Here is a 13,042-nt window from a genome sequence, read left to right as displayed (position 1 = left end):
AAGGTTGAGTAGGCAGTGGGATGTGAGTGTGGGTGACAGAGTGAGGTCCCAACTGGAGATATAAATGTGGGAGTTGTCTATCTCATGTAGATGGTGTGGAAAGCCTTCAGGCTGAGTGAGGTCACTGCCACAGTGATGAGACTGTGCCATAGGCACTGGCCAGGAGGTCCAGGGAGGGAGCAGCAGGGAAGGTAGCGATGAGGGCGGGGCGGGGAAGGAGGCTGAGGCTCAAGGCGTAGGCAGAGAATAGCCAGCGGACCTGTAATGGACTGGGGGGATCTTGTTGAGCAAAGTGGGAAAGGACATTGCAGGAAAGTGAACAGAATGCAGAGGCTCAGAGGCTGGGACTGGAACTGAGAGAGATGCTGGGAGGCAGGATGCCTCAGAAGACACGTGACTACGCATGGACCATGTCCAGCTTGTCCCTCCCTGTCTTCCTGGCTGACTCTCTCTGGCCTCACCTGGTCCATCAGTCCCAGTGTTTGTGAGGTTTGTATTTTCTTTTTTCAAAATCTCTCCTAGTTCTCTTGGTCCCCCAGCTCCCCTGTGGGGCTCCTGAATCTCAAGCCCTCAGTGCTGCCTGCAGTAATTATCTGAAAACACAGGGCAAAGTAGGCCATTCCCCACACACAGGGAGCATCTCCCTTTACCCCCCACAGGGAACACCTACCCCTACCCTCCCCACAAAAAAGCAGCCTCCCCTTACCCCCCACCTCAGGGAGCACCTCTCCTTACATACACACACACAGGGATACCCTCCCCTTCCCCAAACACAGAGAGCACCTCCCTTTCCCCACACATAGGGAGCACCTCCCTTTACCCCTCACACACAGGGAGCACCCTCCACCCACACAGAGAGCACCTCTCTTTACCCCCGTACACAGAAAGAGCACCTCCCCTTACCCCTCACACACAGGAAGCACCCTTCCACACAGAGAGCATCTCTTTTTACCCCCATACACAGAAAGAGCACCTCTCCTTACCCCCTACACACAGGAGAATCCTTCCCGACACATAGAAAGCACCTCCTCTACTCCCACATACACAGGGAGCACCACCCCTACCACACACACACAGGAAGCACTGTCCTTTGAGCCTGAATCATGTTCCAGAGGTAGGGCATCCTTCAGGAAGAGCACTTGTTAAATACCTCAGCCTCAGCCCCAATCCTAAAAACTTCCTGCACTGCTAGTGTCAGAGCTGCCTGCTTTTCAGGTTGTTGTTGTGTTGTTAGGTGCCGTTGAGTCGTAGACAACTCATAGCGGCCCTATAAACGAACGGCCTGAGCACTGTTCGTACATAGAGTTTCCGGAGGCAAGCCATTTCGGAAGTGGATGCCGCTCCTGCTTCTAGGCTTGTTTTAGTCGGGAAACTCCAGCCAACACTGTCCACCATGGGTGCCCATTACCATGATTGGCACATCAATGTCCCAGTGTTCAACATCACAGCAACCACGGTAGTGGGATAATATTTTGCCTTTAGCCAGAAGAGAGAGAGGGAGAAAGAGAGGCGGGAAGAGAGAGAGAGAGAGAGAGAGCAAGCGAGAGCGAGAGGGTGTTTGTATAGTCTTCTATGGGGCATGTATGGTGTTGTGTGGTACATGCATTATTTGTATATAGTGTTTCTGTGGTGTGAGTGGTGGATAGTCTTATGTGTATGTGTGTGTATGATGTTGTGTGATACATGCAGTATTTGTGTGTGTGTTTCTGTGGTGTGGGTGTAGTCTTATATGGGGAAGTGTATGTGTGATGTTGTTGGATACATGTAGTGTTTGTGTGGTGTAGGTGTGTGGATAGTCTACATGAGGGAGTGTGTATATGGTGTTGTAGGATACATGTAGTGTTTGTACAGTGTCTCTGTATGATGGGTGTGATGTGTGGTGTGTATGTGTTGTTGCCTGCTCCGCCTCTTCTTTCCTTCATCCCTGTCTTCCTCTCCTGGCCTCACCTGTACCACAAACATCCGCGGCGTGTTGGGGCCAGGATGCAGGCTGGAGTGGCTCTGATGAGCAGACGTAGCCCCTTGCTTTTCTTACTCTGCTCCTGGCACACCCTCTTGGTGGTTGGGAGCCTGAACTTGGCATCTAGAAGCTGGTGTTGAAATTCTGACTCTTCTGCCTATGCCAACCAAATGTGAAAGGGCACCCCAGAGACTCTAGGACCAACTCAGAGTCTCCACCCTGCTCCCCATCCTTTCCCTGAGGTTTGGCTAGGTACCCCACCCTTCCGTCAAGAACAGACATACTGGGTCATCTCCTCTCTTCCACTTGGAGGCTCAACCACAGCCTGGCCTCCCCCATGAAGTTCCTGACTGCTTTATGATGTTGTCCAGCATCTGCTTGGCACAGGCACAGGTGGGGGTGGAGTGATGGCAGAGGAGGGCCCCCACTTTTTAAGAGCACTCCATCCAGCCGCGGTAGTAGGCAACAAGCAAAAGACAGCAACAGAGGGAGGCCCAGAGTTGGGGGCGGGATGGGGAGGAAGAAGAACAGAGGAAGAGCTAGAGAAAGAAGAGTGAGGAAACAGAGCAGAGGGCTAGGTGACTGTGAGAGGGGAGGGAGACACGGCTAGCGTGACCATGACCGCGATCTTGTGTCTACAGGTGCCCAGCCCACCGGTAGCTGCTGCTTGGTCAGGGAGGCTATGAAGGGGGCACTGACCCGCCTGGGTCCAGGCCAAGCAGGTGTTAAGCAGGTGGGTGTGTGGGCTGGAAGGGACAGAGGACAGGGTGCGTCCCTGTCACGGGAGCCACAGGGTGAAGTTCAATGTCTGTGTGACCTGGAGCCACATTGTAGGCTTAGAATCAGGGGGAGCCTGGGTAAAGATACCCCGAACCCCCCAACCTTAGGAAAGAGACAAGGGGAGATCGCAGTCTCTGCACCCGGAACTGCAGAGTCCCTGGATGCCTGTGCTGTAGTGGGTGCTGTGTGATAGGAAATAGCAACCTAATACTGCAGGTAATCTAATTATTGTGCAGGCTGATCGGATGAGTAATCCTGGGCCTTTGGACTCACTTTTCTTAAGCCTGGCCCCCACCCCCATTCTCTCCTTAAATCCTCCCACCTCCTGGGTGACATTGAGCAGAAGCAGACTTATCTCCATGAGCAAATGAGAGCTGGGCGGATCCCACCCACAGAAAGCAGCCGGGCAGGGCTCAGCTTCCAATCGGTCCAGCTCACCTGCAAGCAGAGCTCTTTGCCACTAGCTGCTGCTTTGCACAGGTCCTGCTATCCAGGCTTGGAGGCATGCTCATAGAAACCCCTCTCCAGCCTCAGCCTCTCCACTTTATAGGTGAGGAAACTGAGAAGCAGAGAAGGGCAGACCCTGCACCAGAGCCCAGTCCTGCCCTGTAGGTCCCTGCCTGTCCGCTTTGTGCTGGCCCCTCTGTTCGCTTAGCAGACGCTGGAATCCTGCCCTGGACTCTGCCCACTTCCACTCTGAGCACCCACTACCTTCAGGCTCCCCACAGCCTCTGGTACCGCTCTGGTTGAAGGCACCAAGTTCCTCATCAGAAGGCTCCATTGTGCCTATTGTTTAAATATAGATTACTAATGAAATGCCTTTTCATTGCCTTCGCAGTGAATAGTTTCCGTGTAAAGTTAATTTGCAGTGTTATGTAAATTCTGTTTAACTTCAATCAAGTTTCTAATTATGTTTTTACCGCAGTAATTCCCATTTGATTTGTCATCTCCTGTTAGGTATTTAATGTTCGGTGGGCGGGTTTGCTTTCTGTCTGTCTCGTTCCTCTGGAAGCCCTCTCCTGCCCTGACCTCGCTTTGCCTCTGCGTCTCTCTCCTTCAAGGCTTTCTGGCTCCTCCTCTGCTCTGTGTGGCCATTTCTCCCTCCGTCTGCCTCCTGTCTTCCTTTCTTCCCCTTCCATGCTGCCCCTTCCTCCCCTCCTATTGTCCTCTCCTCTCAGCTCTGCCTCTGCATCTCCCTCCCTCCTCCCCGCTCACTGTCATCTCTCTGCCTGCCCTGTTTCCTCACTCTCCATTCTCTAGCTCTCCTCTGCTCTTCTTCCTCTCCATCACCGCCTGCTCTGGGCCTCCCTCTGTGGCTCCCTTCCTTCCTCCACCTCTCCTTATATCCTGCCTCCTCCCCTGGGCACGTTTTCTTCTCCCTGTATGGCCCCTTCTCCCTCTGCCTCAGAGCCCCTCACTCCCTAGAGTGATGTTGTGGAATGAGAGGTAGCCACTGGGTATAGGTTGATGCCTTGTCTCTGAGGAGCTCTATGCTTTAGCCAGGCGGTGCTTGAACTTTGGAAAGCTTGTCATCAGGAGCCCTGCAGAGGGTGCATCTGGACCCAGTGCTAGGGTCACGGCCCCTGTATTCTGGGCTGAGGGTAAGCGGGAAAAATGGGACTCGATTTGGACTAAACAGTCACTAGCTCTTGGTGACCCTGTGTAACAGAATAGAACTGAGCTCCGGAGGATTTTCAATGTTGACTTTTTAAGTAGATCTCTAGGCCTTTCTTTCCAGAAGCTTCTGAATGGACCCCAACCACCAACCTTTCTGTTAATAGCCAGGTGTACTAGCCGACTGTATACTCAGGGACCCTAGAATTGGACCACCTGGGTTCAAAGCCTGACTCCTTATTACCTGTATTGCCTCCAGAATACAGTACTTGTGTACTTTAGTTTCCTCATCTGCAGAACAGGGAAAGATGGTTACCAACCCCCTAGAGTTGCTCAGAGAATTGAATGCAGTCTAACAGAGGCACTGGCCTTAGCAGAAGGCCTGGCTGTGGTTAGCTTTTACTTAGAGACCCTCAGCCAAGCCTGTGGCCTTTACTGAGGTGCTTCTGTCAGGGCTCCTCTTCTGCTGGATACTTCTGGCCAGGCCTGAGGCAGGTGGAGTGGGAGCTACACCCCTGACCCTCCTCCCCCCCAGAGCCCGGTTGTCCTGGTTGTTGGTGGTCTGCAGCTGAACAATAGCATACTCCCACCTGCTGGGTGTGGCTGTGTAAGCCAGGAGCCATGGCCTCCTTCCTGCATGGCTGGTCTTGGGGCTTCAGGCCAGGCCTGCAATTCTGGGGGTGTATCTGAGGAGAGATCCCCAAATCTGGAAGGACCCTCAGGCCACTGGCCCATAGACCTCCTTTACTTATAGAATACTTCATTCGCATGGCTCGCATCTGAATTCTTAATAGCAGAACACGTGCCGAGTGGCCCCTGCTAAGCTGAAGTGTACACCCCCTCTCCCCACCCCTCACCTCCAGGCCGTTGGGCAGAGCCGATCTGGAATGTCTGCTTCACAAGACCAGCAGTTGCAGAGCCAGGTTCCTCTCAGGGTGACCCGAAGTGCATCTGAGCAGAGCTTGGCTCCACTTGATTTTCAGTGACCGGTGTTCAGAAAGTGGATTGTCAGCCCTTCCTTGTGAGGTACTTCTAGGTGATTTGAGCCACGAGTATCTGCTAAGCAGCTGGCCATGTGAGCTGTTTTCACGCAGCCCGCCAGCAGCTCTGTGGTAAAGTGGTATGATGCGCCCTTAGCCTCAGCTCTTGGCCTGTCCAGTGGACCTGTCCCCTCCCTGCCCTGGTGCCAGACTAGTAGAGTCTCCTCTCTGCCAGGTTCCCTAGCAGGTGTGGGCCCACTGAGTGGGGAACTGGAAGGAAATCACAAGACAAAGGCAGGGTTGTGGTGGTGGGGTGAGTGTCCCTCCCCGCCTTCCTCTCCTCACCGGATCTGAACTTGGCTTCCCCTCCTGCGTGTCCCAGGCTCATCCAGGAAGCAGAATGTTAGTGTTTAGAGAAGGCATTCTTTTGGGTGAAGAAAGCCAGGCTCCTCACTTGTCCTTCAGATTTGGAAACCTAGCCAGCCACCTTCTGCCCTGCTGGGCTGCCTGAACACCTGACCCCGGCTCCCTGTGCGTATGTGTGGCTTTGTGTCCCTGGTCAGGGAAACCTTAGCTGGTCACATGGCTTGGTTCCCTGTTTGTCTAAGTTAGCAGTTCAGCAGGCTGCAGCCAGGAGGCTGTCATCTGGAGCCAGAGTAGGGACCTCTGAGCTCAGGCCTGGAGTCGAGGTCTGTATTGGCAGTGGGACCTGCCCTCAGCAATGGCCCACTTTTGTCCCCTGCCCTCCCTAGACCTCCTCCCACACTCATCTTCGGGAAACAGCAGGGAACCTCAGCCCTGAAGCCAGAAGGCAGTTCTCTCAGCTGGAGGAGCTCAAAAATGCCCAGTCTTGACCAGAGAAAAGGACTCATGTGGATTGCCATGTCCCCTGGAGTGTAAGCAGAGTGCTGGCCTCCCAGCCCTCCCACAGGTATTTATCAAGGTGCTAAATAATTTAATAATTAATAAATAATTTAATAAATATACATTTAAGCACTTATTGTAGCCAGAACAAATTGTAGTGCTGGTGAAGAGTACTGGATATCCCATGGACTGATTGAAGAACAAACGAACCCGTCTTGGAGGAAATAGAGGCAGAACATCTTGTCAGGAGGAACCAGTGCTTGGAGAGAGAGACATCATGTTGAGAAGGGTTGAGGTCAGCAAAAGAGAGGAAGCCCCCGCAACAAGATGGATTGGTGCAATGACTATCACAGTGGGGCTTGAGCAGGACAGAGATGATGAGAATGGTTCAGGACAGAGCAAGACCCAGACATGTTGTTCCTAGACTTGACAGCATTTCACAACAACACATGTGAAAACCTGAGCTAGTCAGGATATCAGCCCCCATCTTCTGCCACCTCCAGACCCCTCCATCTGTTGAGTCTTTTGTCCCTGTTGGATGGGCAGAATCGCCCTTCCACTCTCAGAACCTGTGATTTTGTTGGCGGGGACATTGTCCCCTGGTCATGAGCCTCCAGGTTGGGAGTAGAGATCAAAAGGAAGGGTAAGAGAAACATCCCTAGAAATGGGGAGCCTGGGGGAAAGCAGCTTTTTGCAGCTGGAGGAGGGTCCCCTTCCTCTGTAAAGGTAGGAATCCGAGCTGGGGCCTGATTAATGCAGGACCCTGGAGTCTGTCCACCTGTCTGTGGGTAGATGCAGAGACCCTGAGTCCATCTGGTTGCAGAGCCACAAGATTACCCTGGCCTGGGCTGCGCTCAACCTGCACCAGGGCCCAACAAGCCTGCCCATAAAGGACACGTCCATAAAGGACACGGTTTTCCGGGCTGAGAGGACAAGTGAGGCTGCAACGGCTTCTGGGAGCCCACCTGCTTTCAAGTGTATGTGTTAGCTTCCTGTCCTCCCTGCCTTCTTCCCTTCCTTTGACAAGCATTTCCTGCAGCCAAGTCTGTGTCGCTCAGTAAAAAATGCATTGCTTGGCTTGAGGTGTTCCCTGCCAAGCAGTCTTCCAGAGCATCTCAGAGTGGCCCAAGGGCTCAGGCAAAGCTGAGACCCAGCAGAGAGGCAGCTTTGGGTGGCATCAGGACAAGGCTGACCCCACAGACTTCCCTGGGTTCTGAGGGAACTTGGGCACCCCTCTCCAGGTGGGCTGACACAGAGCTGCCAGGTGCCTATAGAGCAGAGGCATAAGGAGCTGGCTTGAGGACCACACAGACCACTGGCAGACCCCGTCTCTGTTCACATGCTCAACCCAAAAGTCTCCCTAGGCCTTCTGAGCACAGACCATCCTTGTCAACAGATACTGCTACTCAGAGAGGGGTTCTGAGGGGGCTCAGGCCCAGGACAGAGAGTGATTGGGTTGGTCACCCCACTGGTCACCACGGATGAGTATGTCATCTGAGTGTGGTACTTGTAAATCAGGGAGAATGAATAGAGTCCCAGCATGTTAATGGTGTGGCCCAGCTCTTACATTCTCTGGCTCTGTATTCCCCAGCCTCAGCTCTCATACCCTCATGGTCAGGAGGCTTACTACTGCCCCTGGGCTTTAGTCATTCTTCCTGATAACCAGCACCCTGGCCTCTGATGAGCAGAGGTCCGGAAGCTAAACTCCTGTAGTCTGCCTGTTTGCCTTAGACTATAGGCCTCCGCCAGGATCTTTCCTGAGTTTTGCTCCCTCCTGGTGATATAGTACTTTATTGTTAGGCTGCTTAATCAAAAGTAGAAGGTTCAAATTCACCAGCAGCTCCTCAGAAGTAAGACAAGGCCCCCTCCTCCTGAAAAGCTTTATAGCCTCAGAAACCAAAGAGCCATGGCAGTTGGTTTGATTCAATTCATTTGTCATCAAGCTAGCCCCACAACATGGCTGACTGGGCCTGTGTGGGGCCGAAGGCATCCCCCGGCCAATCTGAGGTGCCCGCCTGCCTTGGACCCAGGAGGGGTTGCACTGGGTTCATTCAGTGGCCTTCAAGGGTAGTAGACAGGGACTTGAATTCCCCTCCATCTGTGGTGCACTCTGGGCCCTGGCCCCCTGACTCCTCTCTGCCTTCCTTCCTGACCTTGAGCTCTAACGGGCTTCCGTCCATGGTGAGCCACATGGCCGGTTTGTCCTCTTCACACTCTGGCCTCTTTGTGTCTGGAGTCACGAATTTGCTGAACAACCTCTAGAGAGACTAGGTTCCTGCTATCTCCTGCCTCCTGTGTCCTCTGTGCCCAGCCTTACCCCTTACTGGATCCAGGCTCTCACTTTTCCACCCCCCACGCTGACTCTAGTCCAGTGACAGGTGAGAGCCCAGCCTGAGGCGGCAGAGAATAGCAGGGTTCACCCAGGACCAGGGTGGTGCAGCCCCAAAGCCTGAATCCTGGTTACCCACACATGGAGCGCTCCCATGTACAAAGCGGGGGATGGGTTAGGGATCCCATCTTGGTGCTCTGCCACGATGTGGCATCACACTCCCACGGTGCGTGCATACCACCAGGAAGTGCCACCTGAGGGGCCTGACTGGTCTAGCTTTAGCCCGTCCTTGGCATGGTCTCCTCTGTGTACTTTCCTTAGCCTCTACCAGAGTTGAGGGTTGGAGGGACAGTGCATGGACTCCTGGGTAGGCTCAGTCAGGAGGTGAGCCCCTGGGAAAGAGATGCAGCAGTGTCTTTGCCAGGACCTCTGGCAGGTGACTGGAGGTCAAAGGCCAGAGGTCACCGAGCCGGCCTGGGTTGCCTGTCCACTCCGGCCCCTAGAAAACTGCGTCGATTCTGAGGAGCCCTCTACGGCCCCTCCTTCCTGCTGATGACTGGCCTCGGTGGGGTGGGGCAGGAAGTCAGGACTGGCCTGAAGGGTGGGATCAGGCGCTCTGAGCTGGAGCCAGGGAGGAGGCAAAACCCAGCCCAGGCCCAGCCTGGGTGCATGGGTCATTCACTTGGCCTCAGGGAATGGTCACCGCCCACCCAACAGGAAGCCCTGCCCAGACACCCCCTTTGTCCCACCACAGACTTCCCTGGCTGACGCTTCCATGACTTCCCATGGCAGCCACCACCAAGAATCTTGCCCTATTGAGAAAGGAAGTTTGACTGTGGACCCACAGCTGCCCCTGCCCCTGCGCTGTGCTGACCCCTCCCAGCCCCCAGCTTCCACACATGCTTGTCCTGGAGAGAATGGAAGCCTTGAGGAGATCTGGGGAGAGAAGCCAGGCAGAGGGATCTAGAGCACAGCTAGGCTTGGTGGGTTAGCCAGGAGTTCCAGTCCAGGCCTCCCAGTTCACTGATTTACTTGGACAAGTCACTCAAACACTCTAACCTCATCTGTACAAAGGATGGACAAAGAACAAAGCTCTCCTCAGCCATGAGCATCCATGGGATGCGGGGGTGCTGAGTGAGGACTAGAAGGGAGCCAGGCTTGGAGGTGGTGCCCCAGACACCTTGGTCTCCATCAACCTTTGTCTGTCATGACCCCAACGCAGAGAAAGACTGGGTCCCTGCTGGCTCCCACCTCCTGTGTCCTGGGGAACCAGGGAGACGTGGTCTAAAGCCTCTGTGTCCGATCTTACCCCTCACTGTGACGGTCAAGCCCCTAATTTCTCCACTTCCACACTGACCATAGTCCATTGGGGCAGGCAAGATCCCAGCCTGAGGCCACAGGAAATGGACAGCTTTCACTCAGGGCCATGGCAGCTCAGCTTCAATGCTGGCTCCTAATTACTGGTCTTTTTCTATCATAACCCATGTGTGTCTGTATGTGTGTATGTTTGTCTAAGAGAGAGATATGAATGGCCCCTATCTGGCAGCAGAGCTGAGAATCTCTGTCCCTGAGGTGTGTGTTTATTTGTCTCTGTGTATGTGTGTGTATGGTGTGGGTGTGTATATGAGTGGGGTTGGGGGGATGATGGAAGGCAGCAGAGCTTGAGAATCTCCGTTGGTGAAGGTGTATGTGTATGGAAAAAGAGAGGGAGAGGGAAGATAGGAGGGAGGGAGAGACAGAGAGGGGGAAGAATGGCCCCTTTCTGGCAGCCTGGCAGCAGAGCTTTGCCCAGGAAGGAGCCCTTTCCTCTCCCTCCTCCAGGAGCTGGGAGCGGGAACACACCTGGGCATACTTACCTCTGCAGCAGGTAGACCAGGTTTGTTAGCTGGGGCTGGGAGCCTGGGAGTGGCGAGACCCCAGCCCTGCTTTCCTCCGTCTTGGTGGATGCTCTTAACCCCTCTGGTCTCCCTCTGATCATGCTCTTGGTAGATGCTCTGAACCCCTCTGGTCTCCCTATGATCATTAAGGAGCAGGGATGATGATATGAAGTATTCCACAAGCTTACATAGCCCTAGTAGTACAGTGGTTAAGTACTCACCTGCGAACCACAGGGTTAGTGGTTTGAATTAACCAGCTGTTCTGCAGGAGAATAATATGATCGTCTACTTCCTGATCCAGGCTATAGTCTTTGCAATTACGTGCTATGCATGAGAGAGTTGGACAGTGAATAGGGTTGATAGAAAGAGAATTGATGCCTTTGAGCTGTGGTGCTGGAGAAGAGTGTTGAATATACCATGGACTGCTAGGAGAACAAACAGGTTTGTCCTGGAGAGGGTGAAGCCAGAATGTTCCCTGGAGTCAAGGATTCTGAAGCTTCATCTGACATATTTTGGGCATGTTGCAAGGGGGGACTGGTCCTTGGAGAGGGACATCATGTTTGGGAGAGTGGAGGGACAGCACAGGAGAGGAAGACCCTCAACCAGATGGATTGATTCTGTTAGTGGAGTGGTGGGAATGAATATGTTTGAGACAGCGAGGTTGGCACAGGATAGAATGGCATTTAGGGCTCTTGTACACAGGGTTGCTATGAGTCACGAATGACTCAATGGCACATAACAACAACAACTTCTGTCAGATTTACAGCATTGGAAACCCTAGGAGGCTGTTCTACCATTCTCAAGGGTCACTTTCAGTCAGAATCTACAGCCCCTACCCCGTGGAAGCTCTGCTCAGGGACCTTCATCCAGAGATGTGTTTTACCATCACAGCAGTCCTGTCAAGATCTTCTCTTACCATTTCCATTTCTGAAGAGGAAACTCTTCAGGGAGCTCTGGCCCCCCAGTGGGTAAGGAGTGCTCTGCCAACCAAACCAAAGAAAGGCAGGCAGTTCGAATGCACCAGCCCCTCCAAGGGAGAAAGATGGGCTCCCTTCTCCCACGTGATTTACACCCTCTGAAAACCTACTGGAGGGTCAGCTAAGAGTCCGTTCCAGCTCGACAGCAGTGAGTGAGTGGGTGAGGCAGAAGCAGGTGAATTGGCTTGCACAAGGTCACACTGCTTTGAACCCAAACAGGCCGGCCCCAGAGTCCATGCCCTGGGCCGCTGCCCTGCTTCTCTGATCTGTGTCCCATAGCCTAAGTCAGGTGGCCTGAGGGAAGGGTCAGGAGGCCAAGGAAAGCTCACCCAGGACGCTATGCCTTGGGTGGGTTGAGTGACTCTGGAGGTCTCCTTGAGCCTGTGGACCAACTGAAAGCTTGATAACAGCAGAGAAGGCCAGACTCTTGAGCCCCCAGTCTCCCACTGTGGTGGGCTCAGATGCTGGTGGCTGTGGACACATTACTGAGCCTCTGCAACTGCATCTGTGAAGCGGGGCTCTGAGAGTTCATGCCATTGGGTGCTGGCAGACTCCTTAAGATTGCTAGAATGTGACGTCAGACCCCGTAACCCCTTGATAAAAGTCCATGTCCTCCTCTGTGAAGCAGACCACCAAGGCTGTGTAAGATCTGGTGTGGCCACAGGGAGCTCTGATGGCCTAGTGGTAAGAATTAACGCTGCCATCCTGAAGGTACGCAGTTCAAGTGCACCAGCTGCTCCATCAGAGAAGGATGGGCAATCTGAAAGCCTGCTGGAAAGTCAGTTATGGGTCAGTTCTGACTCAATGGCACACACCAACAACAAGGGGCAAAGATTAGGGAAGCCCACATGTCTTTAGAAAGAAGTTACAGGCCAAGATGGAAGAGAGCAGCCCAGAATTCAAGGCTATAGAGGTGGAATGTCCTCCACAGACAGTAGGAGCAACTGATGGTTCTTAGACAGGAGCAATGTGTTCAGGGGGAGTGGAGCCAATAATAGCAGGTCGGCCTGCATGCTTGTCCACGCAAAGGCCCATATTCAGGAGGGCTCGTATGGCAAGAAAGTTGATCCAAGAGGCCGTCAGCAGCAGCTGGACTTAGGCATGCCCTTCCTGGTCAGCACAGGCTTGGGTGGGCTCTATAGCCTTCCAGTCGGGAGGGGGATTAAAGGCAGAGACAGAGAACACAGAGAGCTTGAACAAGGCAGGACAAAGGTCAGTGCTCTGGGGACTTCTTCTGCTGTCCCTTAGTGTGACAGGCACAGGTCATCAGGGTTTCCCGACTATCCCTGGCCCTCCTTTCCTCCATGGTTTCTGGTCCTCAATAGGAAGACCCCTCAGGACACTGCAGTGACTAGTGGGCTGTGAACTAGGGCGGGGCTGGGAAGGCAGTGGAGGCACAGGTTGGGTTGGAGTCAGGAGTTGCTGTCCCTGACTGTCATGCAGTTCTGACCGCCCACACCTGCCTGCCTCACCCCTCCTGCTCCTGCCTCACCCCTCCCTCACCAGCCTGCCTCACTCCTGCCACATCTGTCTGCCTCACCCCTCCCTTACCAGCTTGCCTCACCTCTTCTACACCTGCCTGCTTCACCCGTCCCTCACCAGCCTGCCTCACCCCTCCTACACCTGCCTGCTTCACCCATCCCTCACCAGCCTGCCTCACC

This window comes from Elephantulus edwardii, unplaced genomic scaffold (assembly GCF_000299155.1).
Source record: "Elephantulus edwardii isolate Elephantulus edwardi_28Jun2011 unplaced genomic scaffold, EleEdw1.0 scaffold00058, whole genome shotgun sequence".
Taxonomy (NCBI): domain Eukaryota; kingdom Metazoa; phylum Chordata; class Mammalia; order Macroscelidea; family Macroscelididae; genus Elephantulus; species Elephantulus edwardii.
Note: the sequence above shows the minus strand (reverse complement) of the source record.